Source organism: Pinus tabuliformis, chromosome 2_1 (assembly GCF_031772625.1).
Source record: "Pinus tabuliformis cultivar Carrire ecotype Pingquan chromosome 2_1, CPIR1, whole genome shotgun sequence".
NCBI lineage: Eukaryota > Viridiplantae > Streptophyta > Pinopsida > Pinales > Pinaceae > Pinus > Pinus tabuliformis.
In genome coordinates, this window is record NC_142299.1 from 730,573,977 (window position 1) to 730,598,700 (window position 24,724).

Sequence of the window (24,724 nt, forward strand, 5' to 3'; positions counted from 1 at the left end):
AGAGGAAGGAGTTTCCTCAATAAACTGCACTAGGGCTAAAGAAGGAAGAATAAGATTTGTAGGTAAGATTGCTTCTTTTCCATAGACAAGATTAAATGGAGAAGTTCCAATAGAAGCTTTCTATGTTATCCTATCAGCCCATAATGCGAACACTAAGGATTTGTGCCAATTTCTCTGATTTTGTTCGATGGTTCGCTTAATGATTTTAATCAGATTCTTATTAGTAGATTCTGCTAAACCATTTCCTTGGGGATAATAATTAGCAGAATATTTTAACTTAAATCCTCTTTTAATGGCGAAATCAAACATAGCATTGCCTGAAAAGTAAGATGCATTATCAAAAACAAGAGCATTTGGGACACCAAACCTGGTAATAATGAATTGGTCTATGAATTCAATGATTGCTTCAGAATTTGCTGTCTTTAAAGGGATTGCCTCAACCCACTTTGTAAAGTAATCGGTAGCAGTAAGGATATACTTATGCTGTTTGGAAGATGCTGGAGTAATCTCCCCAATGATATCCAATCCCCATTGCTCAAATGGCTGTTCAATGTTGATTGGTTGCAGGGGGAAAGCTGATTTACGTTGTCTTCCGCTAGCAGTTTGACAATTTAGACATTTCCTTACGTACTCGTGAGCATCTTTAAACAAAGTAGGCCAATAGTAACCAGCATGAATAATTTTGTGAGCTGTTGTGTCAGCTCCGAAATGTCCTCCTGCTGGTCCGTCATGTAGCTCCTGCAAAACCTTTTGGGCTTCAGGTTTTTCAAGGCATCTTAACAAGATAGAATCATAATTTTGTCTAAAAAGCACGTCATCAATGATTGTAAAATTCTTCGCTTTTAATCTAATGGCCCTTTTGTTTTTGTAAGACAAATTCGGAGGTGCATAACCATTCTTTAGATAAAAGATTAAATCTGCATATTGAGATCCAGAATCAGTAACACTTATCTGATTAATTTCTTGAGTTTGATCTGTATCACTTGATTCTGGAATGTTGGATGCTCCTGCCAATATCCTGCAAAAACCTTGGCCCCTAACAATCTTTGCTGGCTTAATTTCTAGGTCATACTCTTGAAGCGCTGTGACCCAATTTGCCCTTTTTTCACCCAGCTCTTTTTGGATTAATAGTTGCCTAACTGCCGGGAAAGGAACTATTATTTTTGTATGGGTTTTTAAAAGAAAGGGTCTATAATGTTTGACCGCTTTAAATACGGCAAAGGCTTGTTTTTCTACATCGGAGTAATTTAATTCGGCACCCTGAAGATTTGAACTGAAGAATGATATGGGTGCTTCTAAATTGTGAGCATTTGGCTGCGTGAGAACTGCAGCATAAGACACATCGGACGCAATGGTATACAATGTAAAATGATTAGAAAAATTGGTGTATTCAAGGCTGGGGCATTGATTATTGATTGCTTGATAACATCAAAAGCTTGCTTTTCTTCTGATCCCCACTTGAAGACTGAATTCTTCTTGATCATTGTCTGAAGTGGTAATACAATTTGAGAAAAATCTGGAACAAATCGTTTAACAAAATTAATCTGGCCTAAAAATGACTGCATCGACTTTTTATTGTGTGGGAAAGGGATTTCAGAAATTTCCTTGATCCGATCAGGATCAATATAAATGCCATCTTTGGATACAATAAAGCCTAAGAGTTTTCCTTGATCAAGAGCAAAGAAAGACTTCTTTGGGTTCAGAGAAATACCATATCTTTTGCATCGCTGAAAGATTTGATTTAAGTCATGCAAATGATTATATCTCTTTTTAGAATATACAGTAATATCGTCTAGATAGACGACTACTGTTCGATTAATCAACCCTCTAAAGGCTATATCCATAGCTCTCTGGAATGTCGCTCCTGCATTTATGAGTCCAAAAGGCATTTTCTGATATGCATATGTTCCCCATTTTGTTCTGAATGTGGTTTTAAGTTGGTCATCAGGATGAACCAGAACTTGGTTATATCCTGAGAATCCATCAAGAAAGGACATCAATTCAGAGCCTGCTACTGATTGGAGTATTTGCTCCATAGTAGGTAATGGGAAGTTATCTTTCAAGCTCGCTTTGTTCAGGTTCCTGAAATCAATACAAATTCGAATGTCGCCATTTTTCTTTCTGACTGGCACCATATTAGAGACCCAGTTTGAGTGTCGAACCGGAAAAATAATCTTGGCTTTCAAGAGCTTGTTAAGTTCCGACTTTATCTGGCTCTCCAAATTTGGATGTATTTTTCTTAACTTTTGCTGAATCGGTTTCTGATCAGGAAGCATAGGAATGGTATGCTGGATAATAGATGTATCATATGTCTTCAAATCATCATACTTCCAAGCAAAGACCTGTTTGTTTTTTCTTAACAGTTTAATAAATGCTTCCTTTTCTTCCAAGGAAAGTCCTAATCCTAAATTGATGTTTTGAGGAGCATGATCAGTACCTAGATTTATCAATTCAAACCTAAGGGTAGAACTTTGAAGCTTTGCATTAATTACAGGTTTAAACCTGTCTTTGATATCATAAAGATCTTCGAGCTTTACCACTGGTTTAGGAATTGAATTTTCTTGAGGTGTTTCTTTCATCTGTAGATCATGGTCATTTTCCTCAATAATTTGATTGTCATAGGACTTTTCGGAAGTTAGAAATTGCAAGATATCTTCATCGTGGTTAAATACTCTCCAATTAGTGACATTGTCGGGAATTGAAGGCCTAAAAAGTAGTTCTACGGAAAATCTATCAAGGCTGTAGTCTTCAGAAGGTAGAAGCTTAGAAGCTACATTGGCTAGTAGGTCGGCTGCCGAGTTTTGTGACCTAGGGATGGAAGAAATGTTAAACGCTGAAAAGTGTGAGGTAAGATCATGTACTAGCGATTGATAATGCTTGAGGTGACTTGAAAGACAATGAATTTCATTCCTCACCTGTTTGACAATGATTTCCGAATCGCCGAATACTTTTAGATATTGCACTTTAAGGCCGATTGCTTTATATAATCCCTGGACTAAAGCTTCATATTCGGCTGTGTTGTTAGTGCAGTCAAATTCTAACCTACAAGATAGCATTGTCTTTTCTCCTTGTGGACTAACCAAAATGCAACCTGCTCCTGAGCCCTCGCTGGACTTAGAGCCATCAAAATATAAAGACCAAAATAAAGGAGTATTAACAAAAATATTTACATTTTCCTCAGCATCATTAAAACATCTAGACTTATCAGTTTGTGAAAAATTTCAATCTGAGATGTAAAATGATTGACTGAAAAAGGAGATGGTTGGGCAACAAAGTTGCCAAAGAATGACTCTGACGAATAGTTCCCCAAAATTTTGTTGTTGAACGCTACAGGTTGGTTTTCTTGCTCAAATTCAGTAACTGTGTGGGTCATATGCTTCTCTCGATCGATCCTTATTTGATTTGGCTTTCCCTTGTAGGGAAGCCACATATGCGACCAATCTGTGGAAATATACCCATGCAGTTTTTCGGACCAATCTCTACTCAAAATTAAACCATAGAATTCAGGTATGTCAGCGATTAAGATATCAATCCTCTGTACAATCCTGGGATCGGCAGACAACCTGATAGTTACGGAATTAATTTCTCCCACAACCTGTACTTTGGTTCTGTCCAACTGTACAATATGAATAGCAGACTTCTGGGGTTCTATGTTCAGTTTAGAGCAAACTGAAGCTGGCATTATATTAGATGATGCCCCTGAATCAATTAAACAGTTGTGCAGGTTTTTGTTATAAATCTCATAGGTCAGCAGGAAGGGTGGAGTATGAGAATTCGATCTATCTCCAATTAGAACTGAATCGGTAGCTTCAACCATACCTGAAGGAGGTTGGCCTGAATCGTTGGCAGCTCTTGCACTGGGAAGGGGAGTAGAGGGAACAACATTCAATTCTTTAAGAAGTAATTTTTGCTGATGCTTTAATTTACTAAGCTCAAACATAGTTATGTTTGCCTTAGTTTTCTTCATGTCATCAACAATGTTATATTCCATTGAATCGGATACCACTAATGTCTTGGATGTTGAAGGAGAATTAGAAGTTGAAGGCTGGTTTTGGGGAACTACTACAGGCGACTTCTTTGGGGGAACTTTTTCCTTTGTTGTGGTAGCACCTGCACTCCTTTTCTTTGAAGTTGCCTGGGCAGGTTCAGAAGTACTTTTACTTCTTGTAGTAACCGGAAAGGCTTCTTCTTCATTCTCGGTATCAGAGTTTGGGAGTATAAAATCCCACATTCCGTGGCATTCAGCTACTTCTTCCTCATCATCGGTTTGTGAGGTTGTTTCCTCTTCCTCTTCTTCTTGCTCTGAATCTGCGTTAGATATAACATTGGGTGGCTTTGTTTCAGTTTTCTTAAAAGTCCTAAATGGTATTTTGTTTGAGGTTTCGGCCACCTGCTTCTTTATTTCAACCATTTCGTTAGACAACGTTTTAAGGACTTTTTGTAAACCCTCCATGTCATACGGGTCCTTTGGGGTTTTCTTCTTGGAATCCTCTTTAAATGAGACTTTTTTAGCTTTTCTATCTTCCAAAGCAGCTTTCTTCTCTAGAGCGTTGATGCGTTTTTCAACAGCAAGTGCTTCTCTCATGTTTTCAGCTAAGGTAGGTTTCCCAGCCCTGTCCACAAAAATGGCTATGTTGGCAGGTAGGGCGGTAATATACCATTCACTTTGAATTTGTTCACTTGGTTTGGAAGCTGTAGGGATTTTATTCAGGAGTTTATTAAATCTGGCGTTAAATTCCTTTATTGGTTCCCTATGCTCTATTCTCAGATTGGAGAGGTCGTTTATTAAAGTAGCTAAGGACCTATCATCTCCATATTTGGTAAGAAACTGCTCTTGGCATGTGTTCCAACTGGTAATTGAACCAGAGGGTAAGGAAAAATACCAGGATCCTGCTGATCCTTGTAAGGTGTAGGGGAAGAGTCTTACAACAACATCTTGCTCTGTCACTCCTTTTAAGTTAACTGCTAACATAAAATTATTAATGTGTTCTTCAGCTTGGGTCCTGTCATCTGGGTTAAATTTAGGCAGCCATTTTTCAGGAGCATCTGGTAGATCATGCAATGGTGCAGGCATGTTGACTGCACCTGGCCTAGTCCATGGGTCTGCCATTATAATAGCGACAGTGGTTGACACTACTGTTGGGATTCCAGATGTATGGGAAGGGATTAATGATGAGGAGTGAACAGGTTGGGATATTGAGGCTTCTAATCCCTGGTGAACGACAATTTGTAATGGGGGAGTGGATGGTTGACCTCGCAGAGGGGAAGATGCAATGGAGGATGTGGATGAAAGCTCTTCACTATCAGATCCTTCAGTAATTTTCTTCGCCTTTTTCCTTTTGGGTAAAGGGAACTCAGTGGGTTCAATACCGAGTTTTTCGCTCTGAAGTCTGGTGAGAGGATGAGTCAGATTGAACTGCGAAGTCGCACTGCTTTGTGATACCTCAGATTTCTGTGGTGAAATCGAGAAGCTCTGAAGTTTATGGATTAGAGACTGGACTTCAGGTGATTCAAGACTTAATTGTTCTGGGGTATGATGGGTTTGAGCAGTGGTAGTTGATTCCCCTTCTCCTTGTTTGGATACCGGCGAACCAGTGTGCAAATGGGAAGGTCGAGGGGATTCGGAGGGAGAATTACTCTTAGAATGGCTTATAGGTTTGGACTTATGTGCCATTCACAGTTGCAGGCCCTCCTTCTAGCGCCAATTATGTTGATGCCTCAAAAATCGCTGCAACAACATAGGGGAAACCACCCGGTCCGGACCTTGATACAGCTCCTTTTCCGTTTGGAATAGTGGCTCCGACTGGGGATAATGGGACCAGTTTCCCAAAAATTATAGGTAGACGGGATGGATGAGTGACTTATAGAATATGCTGGCGATAAGCGAATAACTAAAACTATTGGCAAAAATATTATAACTATGATCTATCCCGGGAACTTATCGATTTTCTAAAGTGTAGCGTTTGATGGTCTGAGCTTTTAGACAGGCATATAGATGACTCTGTCTCTAAACATAGATATTAAATTATTCAAGATTGCTGTGCATAAATAGTTACACAAAGCGATAACAACGAAATTACTACACTTTATCATTTATATCATTGTTACATGCATGATTAAAGGAAAAGGCAAATCGCAAAACATCCAATAGTGGGCTGAGATAGAGATTTGCTGTTACAACGCATACATGTATTCAACAATAGCAAGAATATATGACATAACAATTCATATAAAAGGAATGACTTCAGACGTAGATAAAAGTACCATATGAGCTGCGGGACATTCCCAAATATCAATCGCTATTAGCAGTTCTTCCTCCAACACAGAAATCGTCCTCCACAAAGGCAATAGTGCACAATTGCATTAGAAAATTTGATGTCAAATTCAGAACAACTGGTCCAATTTCATAAAAGAATAGCGACTGAAGCACAGTAGTGCAAACTTCAGCCTATTAAGTCTGTAACAAAATTTTACGACCCTTTCCAAAACAATGAAAGGGTCTATAAATACTAATCTAATTTAAATATCTACTAAACAGAAATCCTACTAAGCTGGTATCAATAACTCTTGATCCTGTTTTGGCTGGCGATCTGGCAAGCGGGAGGGTGACTCATTAAGTCGGCTGCTTTCCTTTGAATCTGAGCTGATTTATTGCAAGCATTGGCTCAACTTCCGGGGGTTTGTTGAGGCGCGAACTGAGCTGTGCAGCGTAGGTGGCATCTTGGATATCGGGAATTATACACCCGATTGCGTCTGTAAGGCACTTTAGGGCAGATCTCTGTGTATGTGGCTTGATTAAAAAGAACCAATATGCATCTGAGGTTAAGCTTTTAACTCCAGCGATTAATCTTCCTTTTTCCTCTAATTCAGGGTAGCATGTTTGCTCTAATGTATTTGTAGTTGTCATCTTTCCCGGTGTACATTGAGAAATCATATTGGCCAGGTAAAGAGTGTTATTGACTAGATCCACTAGATTGCTGGCGGTTGATTTACATCTTGAAGCCGCCCTTTCTGCTTTCATCACTTGAGTGTGCCATTCTGTGAAAAGTATATCTTTATGTGTTTCTATGATCCTGGGCAAATTTGCTGCTTTTCCTAAATCAGTATCTTGCCAGTCAAGATATGCAGTAATGGCTTCGTCCGCTTGATCTAGTTCAGTCCTGGCCTTTTCTACCTGCTGATTTATTGTTGTAGTTAGCTCACACAGTGGCTCAGCTTGAGTGATCTGTTGACATAAGAGTCTGACCTGAGATATCAACGCATTGTTTATCAATAATGCCTCTGATTTAAACTCTTTTACCTGCGACGCGCCCTTCATCTTTTCCAGCTGCGATGACATTTGAGCAATTTGCTCATATTTGGTCTTTATCATTTGCTCATTTGCCGCTCTCAAATTTTCCAACGCCTCCGACAATTCTTTTTGTTTCTGGATCGCACCCTGATCAATCCTTTGCCTTTCCGCTTGCAATTGCTGAGTCAACTGATTGTTCTCTTGCTGTTGCGCCAGCAACTGTTCTTCTGCTTGTGCTGCCCTTTGCTTTGTTTCAACCAATTCTGCCTGTAACGCAAAGATTTCTTGGTCCTTATTCTTCAATAGAAGGCTCACCTCCGATGCTTTGTCAATTGTTGCCGCCGAATAAGCGCCCGCATACTGTGATAGCTTTGTTAAGTCATCGGAGGGATCCAATTCCTCCTTCCATACTACATTACCCGTGACCATTTGTTCTGGGAAGATAGAAGGTTGATCAATCCTTCGTCTCTTCCTTGATCGCTTTACAACTGCCCTGTGTCTTGGGCTGTAGAAAACATCCAATGGCGGAATATCTTCTATCTGTAGAATAATCTGGTCAGAGGGGTCTTTTGGAATAACTTCAACTTCCTTAGAACTTGGTGGGCCGCTGGTTCCACTTAGAACCTGAGGAGAGGTAACATCCTGTGTATCAGTTGTTTTGGAGGTGTCCATTTCTTTTGAACCTTCCTTTCCACTGATAATAAAGTCAAATTGCTTCCACTGTTGAAGCAATTCAGGATCAAAGGTGGTTTGTTTCTGTTTTTCGGCATGGGACTCGCTCCGTTCTTTTTCCTGCTCTTTCCTCTGCTGCTCCTCTTTTTCTCTCCTCTGTTTTTCTTCTTGTTCCTTTTTCTGCCTATCTGCCAGTTCTTTTTTCTGTTTCTCTTCTTGTTCCCTCTTCTGCTTTTCCTCTAGTTCTTTCTTCTTTCTCCCTTCTTGTTCCATTTGTGTTCTCTGCTGTTTCTCGGCTTGTTCTTTCTTTAGCCTCTCCTCCTGTTCTTTTCTCTGTCTTTCTTCCTGTTCCTTGAACTGTTCCTAAACAGGTCCGCTTGATGATGTCGCTGGGGTTGTTGCCAGTAAATCCAGAGGCAGAGTTTGCAACCTCTGTTCTCTGAGTTTATTGAACTCAGTTAATCCCTCATCATTATATCGCATCCTAGCAAGTTCTTTAGCATGACCTATTGATTCGGAGGCAACGAACAGGTCATCAAACATATCTTCCTGATGCTCAAACCTTGTTAATTTGGCTTGTTCTAATGCAGTGTAAGCAGTCTTTTTTGGGTCGTATGGTCTGTTTGGGATCGTGGCCAGAGTTAAAGACTGAAGCTTCGTGGATTCCTTTTCTGCATGTTTAAGATCATGCAGAGTATAAACACCACATCTGAAGGGAAAAGATGGCCATCCCTTCTTCTTTTCTCTTTTGAGAGTCTGTGTAGTACTCTCAGCCATGATTTGATATGCAATTTCCCTTGCTAGCAGCTTATCTGGAACATATAGAGGAAGAACATGTGGGTCGGCTTCACTGCCGAAAACTCTGATATAGGTGAAATTTTCTTCTCCAAACCAACTTGCTACTGCTGGTAAATCAAAGGAAGCTTGATAGGAAATTTTTGAAATGGGTTTATCAAAAATGGAATAGTAAATGGGTACCATAAAACCATTACAGATTTGATACAGGTGGTGTTTATAAGAAGACTTCCACAATTTTTGATGATATATATGAATGGGTGAAGGGTCCTGTGCAGTCCACCTCCACCCGAGAACAGGAAATTCGGAATTGAAACAAAGGGTGTCTAAGATATATGCACTATAGTAGAACGGGGGCATTTTCCTTTCTGAAACAACAGTCTGAGATCTAAAATCACGAACAGCTACTGCTAATTTATCCGAAAGAATAGTAGCCCAATCCATAATCCAACTGTTTACTGCTGCCTCCATTAAAGGAACCATTTCAATGGTAAAATTGGCATAATCATGCAATCCCCACAGCCTACACATCATAATCCGCGCATAACAATAAGGAGAAGCCAAAGAATCGACCGAGTACTTACCGGAGGATTCGTGCTTGTGCTTGTTGGGATTTTGCCTCCAATCCTTGATAGGTTCAGATTCGATCTCATTCTCGCTTGCAAACTTCTCCAGGAAGGCCTTGTTATATATTTTCTCTGGCTCGGGCAAATGATACATTTGCCTTAGGTCATCTGGCTTGAATGATCCGAAAATCCTCCCATATCTGGTATTAAAAGTTCTGTCCAAGATGGGGATTTCTTCAATCGCCCATCGCACAACGTCTGTATAGGGAAGAATCTGTTCTCTGGCCGCTATCCTGTGAAGGTAAGAGTCGGCCAAATCTTTGAGAGTTGCATCAGACTTCTTGAGTAAGTCCACACTAGCTTCTGTCACTGTCTTTTTTGGTTGCTCAGCTTCAATTAGGTTATAAGTGCCTTGCCAAGTAACTCTGGTGAGCCCCGTGCATGTAGTATCGGATATTAGGCCCTTCTTCTTGTTTGCGGCCGCTTGTCCTGCAATTGGTGTTGCGGAAGCACTTGCAGTCTTCTTGGACTTCTTTCCCATCTTCTCAGGCCTAGCTTCTATGAATGAATTCTGCACAAAGAGGCAATTGGGCGTAATACACAGAGATAGCGATGAAAAACTCTTAAGTGATACAGCACATATGAATAGATACGTAACTGAAGGATTTAGCTTTTAAAATGGGCGCGGATACAATCCGTAAAAAGATTTTAGGACATGATCTTATTAATTAGCCGTTTTCAATCTGTCATTCCTTAAATGCCCATTATATCGTTATTTGGGTGAACGATTCACTTAAGCATGCAATGGTCGTTTTGGCGGTTGAGCATAGATGAAGGATTGCGTGAGCGATCAAGCTTTTATTACAAATGAATTGTGCCATCCCATCACTTAACGGCTCTTCGTTGAAAACCGCGCTTTATCGGATCGCAATCGGGGGTATGATTAGTGCGCTTTAATGGTGTGTATTGGATATCACCGATCGCCGAATGCGATATCGCATCGGTGAAAAGCTTTGAGCGCAATAAGACTTGGGTGAGATTGTCGCCGATACCCGATTCCCGATTGCGCATCGCATCGGGACAAGTCTTTGGGAACATCACAACTGTTGTAGCGTGTCGCCGATCGCCGAATTCGCCGAATGCGTATCGCGTCGGGACTATTGGCATGGGGCATTATAACATGTACATGGAATATCGCCGATCGCCGAATGCGCCGAATGCGCATCGGCGGAAAGCTTTGGGGTGCTTAATTATAATTCATGTGTCATTGCGATATGCGATCTTGCGATCGCTTTATCGCAATGACAAATCATTACATGATTTCTTTTTAAGGGTTTGTCCAAAAAGTTTTATAAAGTGCATTTATTCATTTATTGGACTTTTTTGGATTATAATAGCATTGATACCAAATTAAATTCTAAAGGGACCCATTTCATACGTTAATATTTATAAGTAAAGATGATATGAAATGGGGGGTTGTTGTAGAGCACAACAGGTAGCAAGCTTGGATGAGAGTTATTCTGGATTGGTGTTGAGCCTCGTGAACAATAGTTTGTTGTATGGAAATGTTCTTATCGTGGACTTTCATTGATTTGTCATGGATGGTTGGGAAAACTTGAGGGTTTATTCTGATTAGACAAGATTAGGTTAATCGAGATGGCTTCTTGTACTAGATTCTATATTGGTAGGCTATAGCCTTCATCGGATCATGATGTTACATATTTGAGATTGTAGGGATTTGCATGAGTGGTATTTGATCCACGAGGATTAGTTTTTTCAGTACTGATCCAGTGAATATTGTGTAGGCTCAGAGGGCGTTTATACTCAGAGGGAGTCTAACCTTAGAAGGAGTAGCCCTATGGAGGTATGGTATCTAGAAATTTAGATGTGATGAGGCATAGGCACTAGCGAGGTTGTGAGGTTCATTCTATAGGGTATGTTGCAATGATGGATGCCATATGGGCTAGTGTTTCCAATAGTGATGGTTACTTCCTAGTCTTGGAAGTACCTCCCTTGCTAGGAGGGTGTGTTTATTTTTGTAGCTTGGGAGGTACTCCAAACCTTTAGGATCGAGGGGTTGCAGGAAGGAGCTCCAAAAATGGCCTTATGGGCTTGAAACCTAAGCTTGGCGTTTTGCACCCATCGATGTTGGGGATAAAACTATGGAGATATTTCACCATGTGATGGATGAGGATAATAGTACTCATTTAGAGGAATCTGGCGCATAAAAAATCATTCGATTCTAAGTTGTGGTTGAAAAGAAATGAATTTTTAAAGTGAAGATGGTTAAATTTGTTTAGTTGGATAGGTCATATTGAGGTTAAAGTAGTGCCCAAATAAAAATTTGTTGGAGCCACTTGATTTCTATAAATATAGGTCAAGTGTGAGGCATTTAGACATATCCAAGTATCATCTTTCATAGTATACACATTAAGAAAGGTAGTGTGAGTGCAGGAACACATAAGGGATGGAACGCGAGTGTAAGAACGTGTGAGTGCAGGAACACGAGTGTAGGAATGTACGAGTGTAGGAACATATGAGTGTAGGAATGCATAAGTGCAAGAATGTGCAAGTGCAAGAATGTGAATGCAGGAATGCACGAATATAGGAACGTGAGTGCAAGAATGTACAAGAGTCGGAACACATGAGTGTAGGAAAATGCCAGTGCAGGAACGCGTGAGTGCAGGAATGTGAGTGAAAGGAATGCGATTGATGGATGAGCATGTAGCAGGCTACAATAGGGTGACGCGAAAGGTGAGCAAGGCTTGGTATGTATTGTATTGATGTGTTAAGGTTAAATTTATGCTAGTGGATTGTGTCTGTTAAGGTTTAATTGATAAATATGCATGCACTGCATATCATCAAAAAATCTGTGCAGTTGCAGAAAAGGTGACTCAGCAGTCTGGGATCACTACACACACATGAAGCCAATTTCTTCATATGAGTATAGCCAAATTTGAGTCACCTTGGAGAACTGAAACCCTTAATGGAATCCTCTGGTCCTATTCATGTGTCTTTATCATACATGTACCAAGAGAGGGAGGAGAGATTCAAAAAATCTATATAAATAGGCCATGGGAGAGCCAAAAAGAAGAGACAATGTTATGCTAGCCAAATTACTAGTAAGCAAATTACCATTTCATTTTTGAACCAACGAAGTGAAGAGCACTAGCATGTTGGCCAAATTACTTCTAAGCAACCCAACATCTTAGTGAGTAAAGAACAATCCACCCTTTGGAGAGTCTTCACACTTCTTTGAGAGAGAGAAAACAATTGCATAGAGATTGAGGAAAAGAAGCATCCTTGCTGAGGATTATTGAGCTCCCTAGCTCAAGGAATTATCTTCAAGTGTTCTAGTATTATTATTTTATTCAACCTCTACCACCGGCAATCAATAAAGGGATATTTTCCATATATTATTGTTGTGTTTGGTCCATTTAAGTATTGTTATGTTAATTCACCTCTTTGTTTAAGTTTATGTTTTTGTATGCATTGTATCCATTATTTACAATGTTGTGTTTATTGAAGTTCTTCCACTAACAGCACCAAATTCAGCCATGATCCTTTGTAGGTAACAATCCACTACTAAGGGGGTGTTTTTTGGTACATTTGTGCTCTAAAAAAACTACAACAGGAATGGTGACCACACTGATCACTTTTCATTAATCTAGAGATTGTTTGCAAGACCTCCTCTCTACACAAACATCCTTTAACGTGCTCCTTACCTCCTTGGAATTTTTACCGTCCCCTTAGACATGTTCTATGCCAGTGGAAGTGAAGAAATTCCCAAATTTTTTCTCTTACGTGCTTTCTCCTTCGAAAAATACGAAGCACGCGTCTGTATCTTCGAGAACCATGAAGCACGCATTTGTTTTTACAGAAAACACGTGACAAACAAAAGAACAAAAGAAAACCTTGTATTTTTCAGTTTTCTCATGTGATTGGTAGCCTCTAGTGAATTTCCTTCACCTCTGCATTCTATATTTACTATTCAGTACCCCTGGTTTCTTGAATGAACCCTAGTTCATCAAGCAATTATATTTATATTTTTTTATTTTTTATTTTAGTTTCAAATAAATACCCACATTGCCTAATTAGGGATAAAAGTAAGTGGCCATAATCCACATATGTTTTCAAATTATTTCTCTTAATTCTTTGCGAATCATCTTAGCTTAATTAGTAAATTAAGTAAGTGTCCATTATCCATGAATCTTATTACTATTCAACGCAAATGTTTCTTGGGACTAGGAGAAAATGTTAGTAAAGAGAGTAATCCCCGCTTCCCTTGTGTCTCCTAGATGATGTTGGGCTTGCATATGAAAACCTTCTTGAAAATATTTGAATTTCCATCTCCCTCATTAAAATCCACATAGTTTAATAGGAAAAAGTAAGTGGCCCACAAACAAATTTCGTTTTCCATGCAAGGAACAACAAACACCTAGTGTAATTAAAGGGATACTGAAAAGGATTATTGCATATCCAAATTTTATCACACATGTATGTTCACATTGCATCACACACTAAGCCTCCATACATTTTTTACTCGAAGACAATCCATTTTTGGATCTTTGGTTACTTATTCTATTTTGTCTTACCAAGTCACCCGATAAGTGAAATAAACCTCTTTAAAAAAAACTATAACTTGAAAAAATTAAGTTTCCCCATAGGGGCCATGAATTTGTTTTTTAGTTCATGTTAGGAGCATTGTGGGTAGGAATCCCATAAGCTGCCATGGTCATGATTCACCATTCGAACATAGTTGTTGAATTTCTAGGGAGTGTAAAAATCCTTCAACAATTCCATTGAAGAGAAAACTCAAGCATGGCAGAGACCCGATTCAGAGGTAGTTCGGCTTAGGCCTAGTGCATGGAATACTTGTTGAAAGTTGCAACAAGAAATGCTAAAAATAGAAGTGCTAAAAATAGCAGTTTGAGTACTAGTGCTGGATTGGGTAACAGGGAATGAAAACTGGAAGTGCTAAAAATATCATTCTATTTTTAGCAGTTCAGGATGGATTCCTATTTTAGTCAGTCTCTAGACTAAAATAGGAAGTAAAATTCGAACTTGAACTTAAGAACTGTTTGAAAATAAATTAATTAATTTTCCATGAGTTAATTATTTGTGAAAAATCAAACATGAAGTCTATGTGAGGACATGCAACAGTTTATCTACTAATTGAGGAATTTATCCATCAATTAAAGAGATAAGGATGAGTTCTAATTTGAGTAGTAATTAGTTGGCTCAGTTAACTAAGTCAAGTCCAGTTATATTTGATTTAAATAGTTCGTTTTAATTAAGTTCATTTAGTTAATGCATGCTTGCATATAATTGTTGCACTTCAGGTAACTGAAGATTCTCTCATGAATAACTCATGCATGTCAGCTCAAACGAAGACCCAATTGAGATCAAAGAAGGGACAATGTGATATCAGTTGGATGAAAGTTTTCCTATAAAGGAAGCTCATCCATGGATGAGGATTTATCTCCTTAAGGACTACGTAGTTGGATCAGAGGTTAGTGAGTGTGTGAAGAGGCCAATTCACACAAGTGGCTACTAGACCCCAATCAAAATTGCACAAAGAAATAAGAGGCTTGGAGGGCAGAATAGAGGTTGGATAGAGGCCTTTGACTGTCTATGAGTAGTAGAGGTATTGTAGAGAGAGCAGGATAACTTTTGAGCTGATTCTTTTTGTAATACTGGCTATATTTTCACTTGTATGATAATACAGAGTTGGGGTTTTAGGTCATGTCTTTCGCTAGGTTGTATCTTCTATATTATGTGTGTTTGATTCTTTCTTATTAGTTATATGTGTTCTTATTGATGTTGTTCATGTTCAATTAAGCTTCCTCTAAGTTGGTTGTAGAAGTAGATCAAGTATTTTTCTTTAGTATATTGCATTACAAGGTGATCTATAGTGGGAATTTCTACATGGTATCAGAGCAAAGGTGATCAAAGGAGAGAACAATATATTGAGAGGAGATTTCAAAGTTTTGAGTTTTGGGCCAAGGGTTTGCAGAGCAGATATGAAAATTTCTATACAAAATTTTCAGAAACAAATAGAAGATCTGGATTCCTTGCGGAAAAGACCCAAATTCAAAATAAAAATCAGTTGAATCGGAGTTCGGATAAGGGTGATATCGCTTATTTAAAATCAGCTCTTTTTCTAGAAAATTTCGCGATGGCAGGAAAGTGGAAACAGATTGGTGTGCTAGCCAAGAACCTATATGCACTTGAGGTACAAGATGCATGCAAAGCCTTGAGGAGCAAGGCAAATGTTAGATACTTGGTGGTTGAGAGGGAGAGTAAATTAGCTCTCAACATGCAGCACCAGAAGAAGTCTCAGACAATTGTGGAAGAGCCACAATTGGTGAAGCAGCTTCACAAGGTTGTGGAGTAGTGACAACTGGAGAAGCCGATAGGAGATAGAGTGGAGACATCCACTCATGTAAATACCTCCAGTAGGGGAAATTTTGAGCCAGGTGTGCAGAGGGATCACATGCATCCATGCTTCTAGGTAGAAGGTGGGGCAATGTGGAGCGACAGCCCTAAGAAGGATGGAATGGGGACAAGATCACTGCGGTACCCAACCTATGTGATTAGAACTTGCTACGAGAGCCTCGACAAGGAGTAGCAGGACTGGTTGAGTGGGTAGAGACAGATGCGGATGGAGCAGCAAAGAGAGCTACAGTGCAGGAGTTCCAGGACTGTGTAGAGCTAGCAGGCTACAATAATGCGAGAGGCACAAGAGTGTTTCACTAGTGCAGGAAGGCACAGAGAGGTGTGAAATGGTGCCAGATGCATGGAGTGTTGTAGCAGCTCAAAGGTCAGAGAGGGAGCACTTATCAGCGGTAAATGGATCTTCAACATCAAAGTATGTTTCTAGCCCAACAGAGAGGTTAGTGGGGAGTTTTTCTTGTTCCAAGAGTTGTTGGAGCAACCTCACTTGGTAGATGTGTTGCATGCAAAACATTACAGAGGTAGAGGATTGGGTTAATGTTGAAGCCTTTCTTGTTGAGAGGTAGTGTTGAAAATGGCAACAAGAAATGCTAAAAGTAGAAGTGCTAAAAATAACACTGCTAAAAATAGCAGTTGAGTACCAGTGCTCGATTGGGTAATAGGGAATGAACAAAGGTAGTGCTAAAAATAGCATTCTATTTTTAGCAATTCAGGATGGATTCCTATTTTATTCAGGCCCTGGACTAAAAATAGGAAGTAAAATTTGAATTTGAACTTAACAACTGTTTGAAAATAAATTAATTAATTCTCCATGAGTTAATTAGTTGTGAAAAATCAAACATGAAGTCTATGTGAGGACATGCAACAATTTATCTATTAATTAAGGAATTTATCCATCAGTTAAAGAGATAGGGATGAGTTATAATTTGCGTAGTAATTAGTTGGCTCAGTTAATTGAGTTAAGTCCAGTTATATTTGATATAAACAACTTGTTTAAATTAAGTAAGTTGAGTTGGTTAATGCATGCTTGCATATAACTGCTACACTTTAGATAACTGAATATTCTCTCATGAATAAGCCATGAATGTCAATTCAGACAGAGACCCAGTTGATATCAAAGAAAGGAAAATGTACTATTATTTGGATGAAACTTTTCCTCTAAAGAAAGCTCATCCATGGATGAGGATTTATCTCCTTCAATACTGCGTAGTTGGATCAGAGGTTAGTGAGTGTGTGAAGAGGCCAATTCACACAAGTGGCTACACTTGACCCCAATCAAAATTGTGCAAAGAAATAGTAGACTTGGAGGGCAGCCCAGCGGTTGGATAGAGGCCTTTGACTGTCTATGAGCAGCAGAGGTATTGCAAAGAGAGCAGGATAACTTTTGAGATAATTCCTTTTGTAATACTAGCTATGTTTCCACTTATATGATAATGCAGAGTTGGGGTTTCGGGCTGAGTCCTCCCCCGGGTTATATCTTTTGTGTTATGTGTGATTGATTCCTTCTTATCAGTTATACGTGTTCTTATTGATGTTTCTCATGTTCAATTACGCTTCCACTAAATTAGTTGTAGAAGTATATGAAGTATTTTTCTTTAGTATATTGCATTACTAGGTGATCTACAGTGGGAATTTCTATATGGTATCAGAGCAAATGTGATCAAAGAGGAGAACAGTATACTTAGAGGAGATTTAAAAGTTTTGAGTTTTGGGCTGATAATTTGTAGAGCACATCTAAAAATTTTTGTAAAATATTTTTAGAAACAAATAGTAGATTTGAATTCCTTGTGGAAAAAGATACAAATTCAAAAAAAAAATCAGCTGAATCAAAGTTCGGATAAGGGAGATATTGCTGATTTAAAATCAACTCTTTTTCCAGAAAATTTCGTGATGGCGGGAAAGTGGAAATAGTTTGGTATGCTATCCAAGAACCTGTATGCACTTGAGGTACAAGATGCATGCAAAGCCTTGAGTAGCAAGGCAAAGGTTCTTGGTGGTTGAGAGGGAGAGTAAATTACCTCTCAACATGCAGTACCAGAAGAAGTCTCAGACAATTGTGGAGGAGCCACAATTAGTGAAGCAACTTTAGGAGGATGTGGAGTACCCACAAATGGAGAAGCTGAAAGGGGACATAGTGGAGACATCCACTCATGTAGAGACCTCCAGTAGTGGGAATTTCGAGCCATACGGGTAGAGGGATCACATGCATCCATACCTCCAGGTAGGAGGTGGGGCGATGTGGAGTGACAGTCCCAACCTCTTTGGGGGCAGGATCATTGAGGTACCCAACCTCTTTGATTAGAACTTGCTATGGGAGCCTTGATAGGGAGTAGTAGGACTAGCTGAGTGGGTAGAGATAGATGCAGATGGAGAGGCAAAGAGAGCTACAATGCAGGAGTTCCAGGACTGTGTAGAGCTAGCAGGCTGCAACAATGCGAGAGGAACATGAGTGTTGCACCAGTGTAGGATGGCACAAAGAGGTGTGAAACAGTGTGAGATGCATGGAGTGTTGCAACATCTCATAGGTTAGAGAAGGAGCACTTGTCAGTGGTAGATGGAACTTCAGCATCAGAGTATGTTTCCAGCCCAACAGAGAGGTTAGTGGGAAGTTTTTTTTGTTTCGAGAATTACTGGAGCAACCACACTTGGTAGATGTGTTGCATGCAGAACATTTTAGAGGTACATGATCGGGTTCATGTTGAAGCCTTTATTGTTGAGAGGGAGTGTTGAAAATGGCAACAAGAAATGCTAAAAATAGAAGTGCTAAAAATAGCACTACTAAAAATAGCAGTTTGAGTACCAGTGCTGGATTGGGCAACATGGAATGAAAAATGTAAGTGCTAAAAATAACATTCTATTTCGAGAAGTTCAGGATGGATTCCTATTTTAGTCAGTACGTCGACTAAAAATAAGAAGTAAAATTCGAATTTGAACTTAACAGCTATTTGAAAATAAAATAATTAATTCTCCATGAGTTAATTACTTTTGAAAAATAAAACATGAAGTCTATGTGAGGACATGCAATAGTCTATCTATTAATTGAGGAATTTATCCATCAGTTAAAGAGATAAGGATGAGTTCTAATTTGAGTAGTAATTAGTTGGCTCAGTTAACTGAGACAAGTCCAGTTATATTTTATTTAAACAGTTTGTTTAAATTAAGTAAGTTCAGTTAGTTAATGCATGCTTTCTTATAACTCCTGCACTTGAGATAACTGAAGATTCTCTCATGAATAACTCATGCATGTCAGTTCAGAGAAATATCCAGTTGAGATCAAAGAAGGGATAGTGTACTGTCAGTTGGATGAAATTTTTCCTATAAAGGAAGCTCATCCATGGATGAGGATTTATCTCCTTCAGGACTGTGTAGTTGGATAAGAGGTTAGTGAGTGTGTGAAGAGGCCAATTCACAGAAGTGGTTGCACTGGACCCCAATCAAAATTGCGCAAAGAAATAGGAGGCTTGGAGGGCAGACTAGAGGTCAGATAGAGGCCTTTTATTGTCTATGAGCAGGGAAAATTTTAAGAACCCCCCCTAAATTTATAAATATAATAAATGGGCGAATCTCCATGGTATATAGGAAAAATGGAAGGCGAGTTTATCAATAAAATAATATGTATATATAATTTTTTGGCGAATCTCTCACCAGGCATGGCGAATAATTTACTCAATTATAAAATCTTGTAAGATCTTGGTGAGTCTTTCACTAAATAATAAAACTTTGTAAAGTCCTAGTGAACCTTAGCATAGGCTACATGCTGGTTTAATTCCCCCATTTAAATAGGCTACATTCCAGGTGAATACCATGGGTCAATACCATGTGCCATTTTGGTGAATACCATGGGTCAATACCATGTGCCATTTTTATTTTTATTAATTCTAATATTAGGGTTAATAATGGTTTTTTGCATGGTATTAATAACAATCTAGTCCATGGTATTTGTCCCATAGTATTTTGGCCATAGGTTTTACCTAAATATAACCCATTTTTTGAGTGTTCGTAAATATAAGGTGACTTATGGAGTAAATATAAAAAAATGTTTTATTTGTTTACCATACCTCTCGTTTATTTATATTTTTATTAATTTACCATACCTCTTTTACAAATATGGTATTTGGCCCATAGGATTCACTTAAATAAAACCTCTTTCTTGAGCCTTCATAAATACTCATAAATACAACGAGGGTTATGGACTAAATATAAAAAGAGGTTTTATTTATTTACCATACCTCCACTTTACTTATATTTTTATTTGTTTACACCCTTACATGTATATAAGGTGACTTATGGAGTAAATATAAAAAATGTTTTATTTATTTACCATACCTCTCATTTATTTATATTTTTATTAATTTACCATAACTCTTTTATAAATATGGTATTTGGCCCATAGGATTCACTTAAATAAAACCTATTCTTGAAAATGGGCGAATGGATTCACTTAAATAAAACCTATTCTTGAAAATGGGCGAATGGAAGGTTATAAGTCCTAATTTCAAGGGCTAAATTTACCTTTTTTACCCTCTCCCTTAAAATAAGGTGGGCTATTTGAGGTGATTTGTAAAAATGTACTATGATACAAAATATTCGCCCACTAAAAATTTAAAACCCCTTAATTTCGCCAAAGGGCGAACATTCGCCCCTAAAATTATCCTTGTCTATGAGTAGCACAGGTATTGCAGAGAGAGCATGATAGATTTTGAGTTGATTCTTTTTGTAATACTGGCTTTATTTCCACTTGTATGATAATACAGAGTTGGGGTTTTAGGCTACGTCTTTCGCCGGGTTATATCTTCTATGTTATGTGTGATTGATTCCTTCTTATCAGTTATATGTGTTCTTATTGATGTTTCTCATGTTCGATTAAGCTTCTGCTAAATTGGTTGTAGAAGTAGATCAAGTATTTTGCTTTATTCTATTGCATTATCAGGTTATCTACAGTGGAAATTTCTACAATACTCTTTGGGGCTATCTAACCTATCTAGTGCTCGATACTGGTAATAGATTACCAAGAAGATAAAGACTCAACTTCTCATGTGGAACAAAGGTACTTAGTGGAAAAAACTATGTCATCCTTCCCTATAGGTGACGGTGTAGGAAACACTCGATCCTCATTACCATTACCTTGGTTGATTCCTCGGCTGTTGGAAGTGTTACACATTATTTGTCACGACTCTTGCATTTCCCTATGACATACCTTGAAGTGCCCAAAACATGACCATTATATAGTACACTCATCCATGTATTGCTAAGATCCCTCCTAAGACATTGTTTGGAAAATGCCTTGAAGTTTCCCTCAAAAAATAGCTCATAAAACCCTAAAATGAGAGTCATCATTCTTTTGAGGCTTAAAAAAATGATGGTCACATGTTGCACTATTTTTGACCCATGATGGCATCGTTATGTTCCCTTGGATACCTGCAATGATCCCAAAAAGGTAATTTTCCAAAAGGAAATGAGAAGCTTCATGATCTAAATGCTGCTAGAGCGGTGAGATGGAGGTGGTTTCGCATAGATGAGGTCAAATCCTCCTAACTTGACCTCTTTGTCTTATCCCTACGATCTACCTCCTAGAGGTGTGGGCCTAATCCTATATTTCAAGAAGTCTTAACTCTCTCTCCTAGCCTATAAATTCCTCTTCTACCATTCCCAAATGGTTGGTCTATGTCCATTTTCATTCCTATGTTGAGCTTGTGCCTAGAGGTTATTCATTAGACTTGGAGAAGGAGTGTTTGGAGAGTTTCTTGACTTCGACCTGGATTACCACTCAAGGAGATCCTTTCAACATCAAGGCTATGGTTGTAAGATTCCATTTATTCCTTAAATAATGTACAACTGCTGCTTCAAATTCCCAAAATATATATGTTCATGTATGTATTTTCTTGGCATTCCTTGATCAGCTAAGTAGGTTGTTGTTGGATTTTTTATTGGTTTTGAGATGCTTTTTTATCTCTTGATCACTTGTGCAGGTACATAAGTGCTAAGAGAATCAGGAACAAGCTTGTGACACAAGCGTTTCAAGGTCCTCAACAAAGGAAATCAGAATAGCATAATAACGAGGTAGGTCATATCTTTCGTTCTACTTTTCAATTATAAATTAGGAAGATGTCTATTTTATTGTCACTTCAATTGCTAGACCAACTCATTGGGCTAGAGGGATCGTCTCTATTAGGTCCCTATAATACTAGTGATTCCCCCATTACTATTGTATTCATATCCCTTATTAATATTGTTGTGCCCCTATTGTCCCCATATTGTTATTACTGTGCCCCATAGAATCCCTCTATTGTTATTTTTGTGCCTTTATATTATTATTATTAGGTCGGCTTGGTTATATTGTGGCCCCTTAGACTCCTATATATAGAAAGGAGGTTTTTTCATTTGAATCATTCAAGAATTGTTCATTTATGTAATGTAAAGGAGGTTGCCCCCTTGAAGAGGCTGAATTGTAAGGTGTTTATCTCTCTTTTCTATCTTTTTGTGAGATGGTTTCATAACATTTCGTATCAGAGCTTTGGATTCTAGGGTTTCACTGTTCCAAACAGGTCATCGTGGCATTTGCGCTATAACGTTTTTCTGCAATGTTTCAGATGCCAAACAAAAAACCCATTTGGGCCAAAATTGTTGTAAACCTCGGGTCCGAATTTCTTTCGCTCTATATTTGTGGAGCTATGATCTGAGGAAGTTGGCATTTTTGCAGACTCCAAAATTTTATTCCAAATAGGTGACCTGAGGAAAATCATCATAACTTTTGTTTTGAGCATTGGATTGAAATTTCGTAAGAAGTTACAGAAATATGATGGACTATAGTTTCATGTGTATATTTTGTAGATCTAAAGATCAAAACAGTGACACGTGGCACTTCATACAATTTCGCTCTTCTAGAAAGGTCTATAATCAGGTCATCTTGGGAGATTGTGCATAACTCTTTCTTGTAGAATCTAAATTCGATCAAACTGGTGGAATTGGAAAGAGGACACAGAGTGCTACTACAGGTCACAATTCCAGAACTGGATGATTCGAAATTACAAAGATATATCAGATTCATTATCGAGCTCCTACAAAGTGAAAAACGTTGTGTAGTTTTTTTTAATTTTTGCATAAGCTTGGTTTGAAAAATTAGTTTGAAGAAATTCAAAGGGCATATTAAAGCATTATTATCAGTAGTTGATACCCCGAGGAAAGAAAATGAAAACACCCAGTAAGCAACCTCAAAGCTCTAGCATGATTCATAAAGAAGAGGAAGAAATGCAACATGATATATCAAAATTATGAGACCAAGTGCAACAAATGTCACTCGCACAAAAAGTAATAGAATCTAAGATGGATTGTTTAAAGAAAGGCGTAGAAGCTAAGATGAATGACATGGAAGCTAAGATGGATGGCATGGAAGCTAGATGAATCACATGAATGCTAAGATGGATGGAATGGATGATAAGATGGAAGAAATGAAGACAAATTTGAATAAGTTGCTACAAGAAATGGTCACTAATGGTGAAAGGGTAGTAAAGGAAACTCATGATGAGAACAAAAGAAATGTTAATTATGATTTCACAGACTCTAACATTGGATTGAAGACCCACTATATTCCAAAAATTGATATGAGGAAGTTTGATGGCAAGGATCCCGTAACATGGATACTACAGATGGAGAAATTTTTCGATCTCCATAATATGAAAAACACACAAAAGGTACATATTGCAACTTTATATTTGGAACCAAATCAGTTTGTATGGTATCGATGGCTTTGCACTTGTAAACAAATTGTCACTTGGGAAATTTTTACAGAATAAATGACAACACATTATGAGGATACAAAAAGAAACACCATTTTTGGCCAATTGATAAGTCTCAAACAAAAGGGTTCAGTGATGGAGCACATTGCGGACTTCCAAAGATTGAACATAAGGGTAAAAGATATTTAGAGGAGCATAGGATTGATGTGTTCATAAGGACTTTAAAGGATAATATCCAACATGAGGTTCACCTTTGGGAACTTGATATACTGGAGAAGGCATTCAGGTTGGCAAGAAAAATGGAAAGAAAAATTATGGAAACCAGGAAGCCTACCACTCACAACTATAAAGATGGAAGTGTTGTTGCCCCTGTCCATCCACAACCTATAAGGCTGACACCACAACAATTGGAAGAAAAAAGAGAAAAAGGGCTTTGTTGCAGTTGTGATAACAAATACACTAAAGTTCGTAAGTGTGCTGAGAAGAAATTATTCTACATAGATTGTGAAGAGGAGGAAGAAAAGGAACAAGAAAGGTCAAAAGAAGAGGATATACTCTAGGAACAAAGCCTAGACAAAGGAGAAATGAATCTGACCATATCTTGTAATGCATTGGCTGGAATTACCACTCCTCAAACCATCAAGATAGAAGGACATATCAAGAAGAAAAAGGTAATAGTGTTGATTGATTCAGGAAGTACCCACAATTTTATTCATTGTAAGATAGCAAAAGAATTAATGGGAGGAGGAACAATTGTATGCTACAACTATTGGAGGAGAAACAATTATATGCAAAAAGATCCAAATGTCTTTTTGGAGTACAAGAGGTGGAATATTTGGGTCATATTATATCTCATGAAGGAGTTAAGTTAGACCCTAGCAAAATTAAAGCCATTAAGGAATGGAAGATCCCCACATCCATAAAGCATCTGCGAGGATTTCTCGGGCTAATAGGGTATTATCACAAGTTTGTTAAGAATTATGGGAAAATAGCAGCACCTCTAACAACATTATTGAAGAAAGATGCATTTTTATGGACTCCAAAAGCAACAACGGCCTTCGAACATCTTAAAGGGGCAATGTGCCAAGCACCGGTCTTAGCTACACCAGACTTCACAAAAACCTTTATTGTGGAATGTGATGCTTCAGGAAATGGAATTGGTGTTGTTTTAATGCAAGATGAAAGACCCATTGCTTTTGAAAGTCATC